Source organism: Triturus cristatus, chromosome 1_2 (genome assembly GCF_964204655.1).
Source record: "Triturus cristatus chromosome 1_2, aTriCri1.1, whole genome shotgun sequence".
Lineage (NCBI taxonomy): Eukaryota > Metazoa > Chordata > Amphibia > Caudata > Salamandridae > Triturus > Triturus cristatus.
This window is the reverse complement of record NC_140580.1, coordinates 321079176-321088688: the sequence shown is the minus strand read 5'-3', so window position 1 is coordinate 321088688 and position 9513 is coordinate 321079176. Positions and strand designations below refer to the sequence as shown.

The window sequence follows — 9513 nt, the reverse complement described above, 5'->3', positions numbered from 1 at the left end:
ACTGTACATCAAGGAGACAAGTGGCCTGAGCCTGTGAGAGGTAGGGAAAGAGTGCACAAGAAAGTACAGGGACAAAAGACAATCAGAAAAGAGTCAGAGCAAGAAGAAAAAGACTCTGATCACAGTGAAAATGAACAGCATGTAGTTAAAAGAGAAACAAGAGAGAAATTGCCTAGTAGGAAGTATGCAGCTCCTGAATGGACTTATTTTGTAAACAAAGAAACAGAAGATGATGATGTTTATGTTACGTTACTTTATGTTACGTTAGGTTATATTATGTTATGTTATGAGTACTTATAGAGCTCATGTTCACCATAAGGTCTCATGGCACTAATAGCCAGGAAAGACCTAATAAGAAAAAGAGATGCCCTAGTTATAGACTTGTTGGAAAAGCCATGTCTTAAGTACCTGTCTGAACTTTATGTCATTTTGGGCCATCTGTTCCAGAGTTCCAGAATTGGGGAGCCAAGACAGAGAATCTGGAACCACCCATATTTTCTTTTTGAACTTGTATTTCATACGTATGGAGGTTATGAAGGCAACGCTCTTCTCCACAAGAGCTTTAAAAATAATACACCCTATTTTGAAGACAATCATTTACATCTATAGGGAGCCAATGGAGGTCTTTCAAAAGAGGGGCAATATGACCATGTTTAGGCTGCTTGGTTCTTGACAACTGGCAGCCGGGAAAGAAGAGTCTTAGGGAGACCATCATAAAGAGAGTAGCGCAGTCAAGACGAGATATGACCAAGGCAATGACTAACTTGATTAATGCTTTGAAGGTAAGAAAGTTAGAGATTTTTCAGATCCAGCGAAGCTATAGGAAGCAGGATGAAATTACTGCACCTAACCAGGGTTTCATTGACAACTCGTTAACAATGATGACTCTGAGGCTTTTAACAGATTTCATTGTGGGTGGTGGGTCACCTGTATGAGTGGGCCAAAATGAGGAATTCCAATAATCCATTTTACTTATTGTGATGACACTCATAGTTTTCTCCACGTTAAGTTTGAGATAGTTGCTATTCATCCAATTGCGGATAAAATGCATAGTGTTTTCCTTCGACAGTGGACAATCGTCTAACCTGAAAAGTAGCTGCAAGTCATCTGCATAATTATGGATTATGCAATTCATGTTTTTGGGTGCATGAATGAGGAAGGAGATGCGTATGTTGAAGAGATGTGGTGAGAGAGAGGAACCTTGAAGTACTCCACAATCCAAATGGGCTTCTGTTGCCCTAAAAGGGGTAAGCCATGCTGATTGGGAACATTCCTTCAGGAATGATTTTATGCAGTCTAGTGCAAAGCCACGAAGCCCCGTGCCCTCAACAAGACCCACCATAAAAGTATGGTGAACTGTGTCAAAGGCTGCTGAAAGGTCCAGTAGGACTAATGCCAATGAATAGTCTTTATTACACTCCCGACACATGTCATCTACCAATGATAGGATTACTGATTCAATGGAGTGCGCGGACAAAACCTGGTTTGGTTTTACTCTAAATGTTTTGATTCTTCAAGGAAAGCACAGAATTCATTTTTGAGAAGTACCCGCATGAACTTTGATAAAAAAAATTTGAAGAAGACCAGTACTGAATTTTTGTGAGTGAATTATACTTATTTGAGATTTTGAGTTTTGTGAGGAACGTTTTTCATGGCTAGGCCTGATTTATTTTATACCTTAGTTATCCAGACAAAATTGAAGGATTCCTTGAGACCTCACTATATGGACTATGGCAATATATTGAATATTTTGGGGAAAAAACAGAAGTTTCCTTGAGTTTTTATCTTTAATTTTGTGCAGAACATCTTTCATAGTTAGGCCAGATTTGTTTTAGAACTTAGGTATGAAGATAAAGTTGCAAGGTTTCCTTGAGATCACACTATATGGACAAAGTCAATATATTGAATATTTTGGGGAAAACTAAATTTTCCATGAGTCTTTATTTTTACCTATAAAAATTAGTGGTTAGATTGTTCCATTTAAAAACTTTTTTTCTTTTTGTCTTCCTGTTTTTCAAAAGGATTATAGCAACCAATAAGCAGAAATACTTTTTAACAGTATGCATAGTTTTATTAGTGTTAGTAGCAATATTATTGGTCGCATTACTGTTGTATTTGATCTCATCAGATGGATACGATCCACCTACAGATAAGAATAGATAAATAACAACTATACATAATCAAATAGTAGCTCTGAAATGTACACATAGAAATAGGGTTGAAGGTAATTACTAGGAGAATGTCTACTGAAATTTGTTGTCTGAGAATGCAGAGATTAGGTGGGTGATTTTTTTTTATATTTGCACGTTTCTTACAACTTCTGTATCAGAGGAAGTCACTTACCTCAACTTTGTCTGTCTTATTCCATGTCCTGTTGTGTTTATGTTAATGTTTTCTTGAACCAAAAGTTTCTAGCTCCATATCTTACTCACTACAATGTTTCCTTGCAAGCTCTTCCTGAAACCCTAAGGCTTTGTTTGACATCTATTTCAAACATTTGAGACCTAGTGTGCAATCTAACTTGGAAACTGAAATGACTAAGTATAGGTCTGTATGTAAATTGAGTGATGCTGAGCATGAATTCATATAGGAGTATAATGAGAGAAAGGCGAGAGTTAGTAGAAATTGGTAAGAAAATAGAGATTGAATTGGAGGAAAAGGCTGAAGAGAAAATAAGACATCCGACAATGCATCCTAGACTGAGAGCGGAGCAGGGCATTAAAGGTGTAATGAGCAAGGGAGTAGCCAGAAATGTAAAATACCCCTCACTTTGAACCAATGATCATATGGCACTAAACAAACAAACCAAGTCCTCACAACCCTCCCCATAAATATTCTCTTGTGGACTCCATCCAAGCATTTATCCATTCATCCTTTCATCCTTCCATACACCTGTGATATCCAACATTTCACCTTTAAATTCTCTCATCCATTCATTCTTTAATCCCTTATTGTCTTTCACCATTCTGCCCTTTTACCCATCCATTTCCAAACCTATCCATCCATCTCCCTATCTATCTATCTATCTATCTATCTATCTATCTATCTATCTATCTATCTATCTATCTATCTATCTATCTATCTATCTATCTATCTATCTATCTACTCGTTCACTCATCCATTGCTCCATTCACCCTTTCACTTGTCCATCCATTGTTCCATCCTTTCAGTCATTCACCCATCCATCGCTTGCTCATCCATCTATTCACCCTTTTACTCCATCCATCCATCCTTTCACTCCATCCATCCACCATTTCACTAAGCCATCCATCCTTTCACTCATCCATCTACCTTTCCACTCATCCACCCACCCTTCTACTCATTCATCTGCTCATCCATCCATTTACCCTTTCACTCATCCATCCATCATTCTTTCACTCATCCCTCCGTTCATCCACCCACCCTCCATTCACTCATCCATCCATTCTTTCACTCATCCATCCTTTCTCTTATCCATTCATCCATCTTTTGCTCATCCATTCATCCACCCGTTCACTTCATCATCCATCTATCCATCCTCCATTTCACTCATCCCATCCATCATTTCACTCCATCATCCACCCTTTTACTCCATTCATCCATCCATCCTTTCTGTCATCATCAATCCATCCACTCTTTCACTCATCAATCCATTCACCCATCCATCCATCCTTTTATCCATCCATCCACTCTCCCTTTCACTCATCTACCCTCCTTCTATCCATCAACCCATCCATTCATCGATCCATCCATACACTCTCCCTTCACTCACCTTTTAATTATTTCACTCATCTAGCCTTACATCCAACTTTTCACTCATTCATCAATCCCCAGGGCCGGCTTTATGGCAGTGCGACTGGTGCGGCTGCACTGGGCGCTGACCTGTGGAGGGGGCGCTGACCAGGGGCGTAACGAAACTTGAGGGGGCCTCCCTGCAAAGCACATAGAGGGGGCCCCCCTCCCCCGGCGGCACGGCCAACCATCTACCACTTTGCCCTACCACCCAGAAATCTAGCATATTTTGATTTGAAACCGCCAACGTTTAAATGAAATGCCTCTATATTGTCTTTCTCTAAGTTCCAATGAGAAAGTGGGAAACACTCTTAACATGCAAGCAATGCCATTTGTATCAATACTGTCAAAAGCAGATTATTTAACTGAGGCAGCAATCAGAACAATGCCAAGGAGTGATTCTATTGTCTCAGGAACTGCCTTTGGCTGAAGAACAAAGAACAACTATGAAGGGTCTGAAATAGAATTGACAATACCTTGAAACTTTGAAAGACAAACCCAAACCTGCAATTCCATAAAAACTCGACTGACTATATACATGAGAAGTACACACGCTATAACTCAGTATCCTGATAAAGTCAAGAGAAATAGACTGGAGAATTATCTGCATGCCACACACTAGCCACTGTCAAGGGTTGTGCATGATAATAACGTGAAATGAGGAAGCAATTTCAATCCTAATGTCTTTATTAGTAAGCACTGCAAAACAGGCAGGCAAACAAGGCTGACGAAGAACACTGTTTGGATGCTTCAGAACATTGATGCAGATGTTTGTCTGTTTTAATTTATCATTTCTGTAGGGTAAACAATGCTAAATACAAGATTTAAGGTACACGTATTACAGACAAGTGCAAGCAACACCATAAATAACACTGCATGTAGAATAAAAACAAACCATATCCGCAAGTACCTAATGACAATCTATTCAAACTGTAGTTGGTAAAGCAAAAGAAAAAGTGCAAATACTTTCAAAGCGCAAAATAAAGCAATCACCAGTCCAGCAATATACAAAAATCAAGCATGTTTTGTAAAACAATCCAACTTTCTTCTTGCATCAAGGTGAAAATACTTTCAAAGTGCATGGTAAAAACATGTCCAGCAGCTTCCCTCACAAGAACTGGCCTGAACCACCAGACTGGGTCATACTTCATAACAAACAGAGGCCTCAGACCTCAGTGTGTCAACACTGGCGGTATTTACACAATTTACTAAGAGTATAGACACGCCTGCTAAATTACAGATTCACCATTGCCTCCAAATGGCTCTATCGTCACATGCGATACCGCCAGCCAGGTCTGGATTTTAAGCCAACAGCGCCTTGCATTCTGGGAGTTGTGCTGTGACCATCTAAATAAGGGGTTAAACATTCCAGCATGCAAAGTGTTGTTGGATAAAAGCTACGAATGGTCACGACATATAGCAAACACGTTGTGCGGAGAACCCAGAAACGTGCTGTGTGTAGCCCCCGTGTATGGACCTGAGGTGTCATTCTCTAAGAGACCCAGTGGTAAAAGCCCACAGTTGTCTCTAATGTATGTTAGTGTCAGGCAGTGGTCGAAGTGGGGGAAAAAAAGTAGGGAAACTGTGGGAGGAGAATCAGAGGGCAGGAATAACCAATGGATTGGGTCAGTGGGCAGAGTGAGAGGTGTGGCAGAAAGAGCAAAATATCCCAATTTTTAGTATTCGTTTCCCATTTCACTAACCGGTTACAGCTTATTACGTTATTTAATTTAACCAATAGATACACATGTTTATTTAAGGTTAAATATGTGTTATTGACATTAAAATACATTCACAAAGTGGGATACGTTTCCAATCACAGAATGTCCCTAATATCCTTAAAAGTGAAATCGCAAGCCATTTGTCTCCCAGCCGTGCTATTTTTGCACCAAATCTAGCAAATCTCTATGTAGGTGATTTGGAGGAGAAATTTATCAATAACATAACCAATCCATTCTTCACCAACATTAGATGCTGGAAACGCTATATCGACGATATTTTTTTCATCTGGATGGGCACGGAAGAAAATCTAGAACAATTCATCAAATATCTACATGATTGTCAGTCAGCATTACCTTTCACACATCACAAAGACAAGAAAATGGTCCCATTCCTAGACCTAAAAATTAGATTCCGTGACAACTGTCTGAATGTAACATTATATCGTAATCCAACAGACAGAAACACGCTGCTACAGTACAATAGCTTCCATCCTAGGGCATTAAAAGACGGTTTACCATATGGCCAATTCCTACGGTTGCGACGCAATTGTACAGAGAAAGAAGATTTTTTCAGAGAATCTAACATACTAAGTAAAAGACTATGAGAAAGGGGGTATCCCAAAAGACTAGTCAAGACTTCAATGAAGAGAGCATGGTTTAGCCCACGAGAGGCTCTACTCACTAAAACTGAAAAAGACTGTACTAAACGGAATGTGTGCGTTACCACCTTTTGCCCTCTGAGTACCCAGGTACAAAAAAACATCAAGAAACACTGGCCAACATTGACTACTTTGAGTACTTGTAAAGAATTTCCGTTGTTTTCTTTTAAGAAAGGCAAGAATATAAGAGATCACTTAGTGCATTCAGACACAAGTCTCATCCAGGCCAAAAGTACCATTCACGAACTTTGGTCTCTTCCCCCATTGACAGGACACTATAAATGTGGAAACTGTGTAGCTTGTAGTTTTACACTAGAAACAAAATATTTCAGTCATGGCAATACTAAAATCACACTCCGTGATCTAACTAATTGCTTAACATCGAATGTGATCTATTGTATATGGTGTCCATGTGACCTCATATACATAGGTCAGACCACACAACCAGTAAAAGCACGTATCGGCCAACATCGAAGCCGAATACGGTGCCTGGTAGAAAATGCCCCTCTTGTAGAACACTTCAAAGAGAAAGCCTACTCTGCAGATCATTTAAAATGGCAAGTAGTAGAAAAGGCGAAAGTGCCTGCTAGAGGTGGAGACATTTCTTTAATTTTACAAACATTAGAGTGTAAATGGATTGATAAGTGTGGTTCTATTCAGAAAGGATTAAACAGTCTCGAAGAATGGCGCAGATTCATCAGCTTGCACTAAAACACTACATTTCTCTCATTTCAGAATAGGACAGGGACCTGTTCATACTCATCTATGAACTCTGATCAAATATAATGTATATAATTTGATTTGCCAATATATTGTTACGTGTTATCAAATGGCCGTTGTCCAGTCTTACTGTATTTTCACTGTATATATTTGTCACTATGTTTAAAGAATTGTTTCCATGTAAAAAACGTTTTTTATTCTATTTTAATGATTGTGTATAAGAATTATCGCTTGAAATTGTGAATTCATTGGTTCAATGATTATGCCACATAATGAATTCTCTATTGTATTGCATTATAATATGTGATGGTGAATTCAGCCGAATTGTGCGACTATTATGTACATTAGATTGGTCAAATTGGCCTTTCATTAAAGGAGAATGATTAGGTCACACCGATTCAAGATGGCCGAATCATTACAATAGCGTTACCTTCATATTCCTTGATCAAGTACCAATCTTAAGCCTCTTAGTTAGACAATTGTGAGACCACAGCAATGTCTGCTTCAGCAAAAAGCCCTATACCCATGGAAGTAAAATACCTGGCCACTAAATAAATCGTAATATAACTTGCGCCGTATATTGTTATATATCACGGTTCACTTTGAGATAATACTCTGGTGCCATTTAAATCGACTGTTATTCTGTTCTTTAATTTAAATAAAATAGTAAATGAACTTTAATGGCCTGACAGTAATAGACAGGTAATGAAGTGTAGCCATTCAAAGATGGCCGGTACATTGACAAGCAGCTTTACACTGAGCACCGCGCAACCAAATGACGCGTTTCCGGTCCGACACCAGAGTTATTATGCCACTATCAGCTGTCTTGTGACCAAGAAACATCGATTCAGTCAGAGGTTCACAAAGCGACGCTTAAGTAAGTTATTACAGGCTAGAGCTCCCACGAGATTCCATAACATCGTTAATATGCTTTGAACAGCATTTGTATGACTATGGCTATTATATTGTTATCCTTTTCAGTTCGTCCCGATTTTGCAACAAGTCAGCAGAACATCATTATACTCCGTCGGAGGGGTTCATCATTTAACTCAGAAATGCCTCTTCGCCCTATAAAACCCTGAAATAGTGAGTTCCATTCTCTAAACCCATAATTCACATTATGCAAAAAGTTGGGACTATATTGAACCATCATTCATATTACAGGTTCAGCCATTGCGCTAATTCCTACTGTCTACGTGAAATTGTCTGCATCAAAAGGAATCTACATGAATTAGATGCCCTGTATTGTACTGGTAAGCACAAGTACACACATTTATTTAGCCCTAATCACCGCCACTTTGCATTTCTTTCCATTATGTAATTCCTCCCACTCCTTCAGTCCCCAGATTCGCTGTCCTGAAGAGACGCCGTAACAAGAGAGGGTCGAAACGCCGTCGACAATAAATAGAAGAGAGAGCCTAAAAATACATTATCTTCAATTGTATAGTGCTCTCCTCCTGTTGTTTTTCCAATAACCAATTCTTTATTTTTCACTTTTTTCACTTATGGTTCATTAATTTAGGTTATGGTCACTCCACTGGGACTCACAAAACACTTGCAATGTACTTAAATGCATAATTTTCCAATACTCCATATGTAATGAAATGCTTATGTGGTGCAAATTGAAAAAGTTTAATAAATGTCACTTACTTCGGCTGAAGTAAGTAAAAGTTGATTAACTGGTATCGTGGGCTGTTTTAAGATATCACTTAAGATAAAAACGTACCTAGACCCAATCTAGAGGTCACATTTGATATCACCAGTGTCACAAGGATTAAATCCGAGCAAACTATTGAATTTTGCATATTTTTAAAAAAGAGCTAAATGAGTTCCTTGTGAACATTTGTTGCTTTGGCATTGGCAGCTGTGAAGTGGAGGGCACTTTGAAAAGGCTGCTTGGTCACCTTTATCATTGCTGCAGTTGTATGTTCCACTAGTACTAATAAGGAAAAATCTTTGCAGAGACTGTTAGCATGTGTACAAATTTCAAAATAATAAAGTATCAGAAAATTTACAGCACCACTAATACCATTGTAGGGTGTCAGAGCACTTTACATCACACATATTACACAGAGACAATCATTCATATGTGTGTAAATCACTGTGTAGGAAATGTTACATAAGACAAAGGACTACAAAGTGTAGGAGTCACATGACAACCATACTAGTAGGCAGCATAGTTTAATAGTGATTGGTTTGCAGAAACACAAACTCAGAATTAAAAACATAATACCATGGTTGGGGGTTCTCTTTAATAATCAGAATTGATTTCTACCCAAATGAACCCCTTTTTGTAACATTAGAATACTCGAAGACTAGGGAAAAAAACATAACGCTCTAATTTATACCTTGGAGTTTGCATGCAGCTCTTAAATGATAGTTAATAGCTCACTGTTCTATGTTAGGATTTTAAATTATTAACTGCAAGTAACAATAGGGTCTCTCTGACAAAAGCAATGACCCACTGACCTATTCACATTATGTGCACTTTGTGATCTGCATGGCACATGTTCTTAGCAGCATGCACATTACACCTCTGCCATTCCTTTTCATGAGTCAAACCTTCCACTAGACAAAACACCATCTCTCTCTACTAAGAACATTAATCACTGGAATTATCAAGACATTTTTATTGTTGCACA

The 9513-nt window shown here is 38.6% G+C and overlaps 1 long non-coding RNA gene across 1 annotated transcript; it reads left to right on the top strand.

Annotated features, from left to right (window-relative positions):
* Window positions 1–7689: 7689 nt before the first annotated feature.
* Window positions 7690–8546, top strand: LOC146867247 (uncharacterized). Its single transcript, XR_014966078.1, has 4 exons — window positions 7690–7748; window positions 7853–7957; window positions 8036–8124; window positions 8211–8546. It is a non-coding gene; the product is annotated as an uncharacterized LOC146867247 (long non-coding RNA).
* The last annotated feature ends 967 nt before the right edge of the window (window positions 8547–9513 follow it).